Source organism: Pinus tabuliformis, chromosome 5_2 (assembly GCF_031772625.1).
Source record: "Pinus tabuliformis cultivar Carrire ecotype Pingquan chromosome 5_2, CPIR1, whole genome shotgun sequence".
Taxonomy (NCBI): domain Eukaryota; kingdom Viridiplantae; phylum Streptophyta; class Pinopsida; order Pinales; family Pinaceae; genus Pinus; species Pinus tabuliformis.
Genome location: NC_142306.1, coordinates 822710397 through 822714683, shown reverse-complemented (window position 1 = coordinate 822714683; position 4287 = coordinate 822710397).

The following is a 4287-nucleotide window of genomic DNA, read 5'->3' as shown; positions in this document are numbered from 1 at the left end:
TTCGCTACTTTTCAACACTCCCTCTTAGCGAGGAAGGGATTTTGTACAACTCCCAACTTATCTTTGTGATGAAAAAAACTACCCCTTGACAATGCCTTGGTCAAAATTTCTATCGTCTTCTCCTCTATTGGAATGTACTATAGCTTGACTATCCCCTTCTGCACACAATCTCTAAGATGATGATACAATATCTTGATATGCTTTGAGTGATCATGAAAGATTGGATTCTTAGAGAGTTTAATGCAACTCTAATTATCACAATGTATCATGGTAGGCTCCATCCTATGTCTGAAAAGTCCCACAAGTAATTTCCTCATCCAAATATCCTTGCAAGCTGCCTGACTAGCAACCATGTACTCAACCTCTATTGAATTGAGTGCAACTGATCTCTACTTCTTGCTATACCAAGAAAATGTAGCTGACCCAATGTTAAAGATGCCACCTGAAGTACTCTTCCTATCTGTGGAGCTCCCTACCCAGTCTACATCAGTGAAGCCCTCAAACCTTATTCAATCAACTTGTTTGTACCACAATCCATAGTATGTTATGCCTCTGATATATCTCAAGACATGCTTTGCATCAACCCTATGCACTCTGGTCAGTTCAACCATGAAATGATTTAATTGGTTGACAGCAAAACAAATATCAAGTCATGTGTTGACCAAGTACATCAAATATCCATTTAGTTACCTGTATACTCTAAGATCCACTCGCTATGTTGAAGTAGCACCCACATTCCTCCAGTTTGTGACTAGAGATGTGGCCATGGGCTTTCAATCTTGCATATGAAATTTCTAGAGAAAATATGTTGTGTACTTTCCCTATCCCACAAAGATCTCACCATCACCATGCCAAACCTACAAGCCAAGGAAATAATGCACAAACCCCATATCCTTCATCTAAAAATCCTTTGCAAGGTCCTGCTTGCAATCTTAGATCAAGCTCTCATCACTAGTTAATATAAGGTTGTCAACATAGAAAACTAGAATGAGCGGGAGCCCTCCAACCATGATGTAGTAGAGGTTGGCATCTGCCTCTTTCTTAGTGAAGCCCAATCCTCAAAGGTCATTGTCAATCCGAGTGTACCATGCTCTCAACGCTTACTTGAGCCCATAAATAACTCTCTTCGGCCAACACAAATGTGTGTCTTTGTTGAACTGATCAAACCCCTCTAGATGTTGTATATACATCTCCTCCTCAACAACTCCATCGAGGAATGATGTATTCACGTCCATCTAGTGGATCTTCCACCCCTTCTATGCTGCAAGTGCTAGAATATTCATGATGGATGAATACATTGCTACTAGAGCAAAGGTCTCCTCAGAGTCTACGCACTTAATCTGTGAGAAGCCTTTGGCCACAAACTTGGCCTTGAACCTCCCATCTTCTCCATGTTTAGCCTTGTACAACCATCGAGATCCAACTATAGTTTTCCCCTCAGGTCTTGGAACAACCTCCCATACATCATTATTCATTGATTCAAAATCAAATAATTTTCCTATTTTCTATGATGTTCATGCATATTTATGTTGGCATTATGACTAATGTGTTGTCCTTTATGGAAACCTACTTGATAAATATGTCAACATGATGGTATTAGAATGAGTGTAGAAGTTAGTACAGATGTGACAAAGAGATTGGAGAAAGGAATATTAGTTCAGAGACAAAGGAAGGATAAAGGTGATGTTTTAATAAGTATACGTGGGTCTTGAGAACAAAGGTCACGTACATACGTGGGTATGGTGAAGCAAAGTTGCGTCCAGTTTCCGCACCATATTATTCTCAATACCAGGGGTCTTTACCATGGTATTGTCCCATAGTAATGACCATGACAACAGATATTTGATCTCGTCAAAGAATACCATCAGCATAACTACGAAATTGGCCTAAGGTATTGACTAAGGCCTAAGCTATATAAGGATATGGAGATCAAAGTGCTATGTGTGCAAGTATTGGGTTATTGATGATTAGTTTGATCTAAAATAGATGTGCACCAAGGAGTATGATGATGGATAAAATCTATTAGATCTGAAATGACTACATATTGAATAATATGCTTATGGTTTGATATATTTATGATGATGATGTTATGATGTGTATCTGTTATGGTGTATGCCAATATTTAGGTTTGATAGGGGTTATGTTTTGCAAAAAAGGGTTGACACAGTAATTATATATATATATATATATATAGATAGATAGATAGATAGATAGATAAATACATATGCAGGTTTGCTTAAGAAAGGTTGCGTACATACGCAAATCTGCCTCTAGGTAGTCACGTATATATTCTGCAGTGTGGAAATATTTGTACATGGGTATCAAGTATGAAAGGCGCGTAGATACACAAAAATGCTTTATAAGGATCGCATACATCTATTAGGGTTTTGCAGTATGAGTTGATGATTTTTTTTATTATGTTTGTTTTTGTCTCTCGATGAAGTTTTTCATGATAATTTGTGTTTAATAGTGCTAGTTGAGTTGAACTAATGAATAGTAATGATGCTACTAGGCGAAGATCTGTATGTGGTTCAGAGATTGTAATGGGGTTAGTATGTGTTTTAGTGATTTTTTCAGTAGTGCAGCAATTCATATTCAATTTGTGATTTGAGATTTGTATGTAGGTCATCCTAAGGGAAAATGCGTATATAAGCGAGTATGCCTCTCAATAGTAGTGTATATATTCTGATATGTGTTAATTCAGGGTTTGCAGTGACATGATTTGGTTTCTATGATGAACAATATGTAGTACTGTATTCTGATGAACTGTTATAAAGTAACATAATTTTGTCTGGTTGTTTGAATAATTTATTTCAATATTTTATTTTGTGATCTGGTTGGTTCAGTGACTTGATAAAGTGTTTATTTCAGTATTTCTATCTCATATTTGGAATGGATCCAGTTTGAAATATTCTGAAAAGTGATCCACAAAGAGCTAAGGATAAGGGGGTTGTAGCTCCCTTCTAGTAGGAGTTGGAAAACGATAGAAGTTTGTAGCCTTCTGTAGGCAGGAGCCTTCCTACTGGTTAAATTCTGCACCAGTACAAGATTGTAAGAAGATTACTTTATTTTTTTTAAAGAAGATAGAGATGACAACATAGGTGGTTTTCTCCCACATCGAGTTTCCACCTAAAATATTGGTGTTCATGTGTGTTTATGTGTTTATGTGTTTCTTATGTATTGATGATATATCTACTATCTATTGCTCATAGTTTATGCTTAATGCATGTTTTAATGAAGTAATGATGCACTGGTTAAAGATCAACAAATGATGAATTATATGTATTTATCTAGTTCACTAAATAACAATCATGTATAGGAACTAGAATAAGAAAAGTAAATTTGAAGTAAGTTTAAAATACTGATTCACCCCCCCCCCCCCCCCCCCCCCCCCCCCTTCTAAGTATTTTCCCTAACAATCAGTATCAAAGCAAGTCCTTCAGAAGGAGCTTGATTTCTTTAAGGAAGATTTATCAAGATGAGTGATCAAGAGGGAGTAGCATCTATCAGGCCACCATTGTTTAATGGACCCAAATTGGTTTTCTAGAAAGCCAGAACAAGAGCTTATATGTTTTCACTTGGAGATGATGTTTGGGGAATACGTGAAGGAGGCTATCAGTATCCATCCTCCATTCCCATAGATGAAGCAAAAAAGAAAAAATATGAGACCAATGTAAGGGTTTTCAACACTCTATTAGGAATCCTGGAAGAAACAGAATTCATAAATGTCATACAGTTGAATACTGCAAAGGCTATATGGGACAAGATCATCCAGAGTTACGAAGGTGACACTAAGGTAAAGGGTGCCAAACTTCAAACCTTTCGAATTCAATATGAAACCCTCAAAATGAATAGTGATGATAGTATTGCAAGTTTATTTCTTAGGGTAAATGAGATAGTTAATTCAATGAGAAATATTGGTGATGAAGTAAAATAATCAATGGTTGTTGAGAAAATCCTATTATATCTAACCCAAAATTCGATTTGAAAGTCTCTTCCATTAAAGAAATGTAGGATTTGAAGAACCTTACTATTGACCAACTTCATGGGGTCTTAACAACTTATGAAATGAGAAAAGGGGGTCCTTTAGATATCAAAGAAGCTTGATCTCTTTAAGGAAGATTTATCAAGATGAGCGATCAAGAGGGAGTAGCATCTATCAAGCCACCATTGTTTAATGGGTCCAACTTTGTTTTCTAGAAAGTTAGAACAAGAGCTTATCTGTTGTCACTTGGAGCTGATGTTTGGTGAATCCTTGAAGGAGGCTATCAGTATCCATCCTCCATT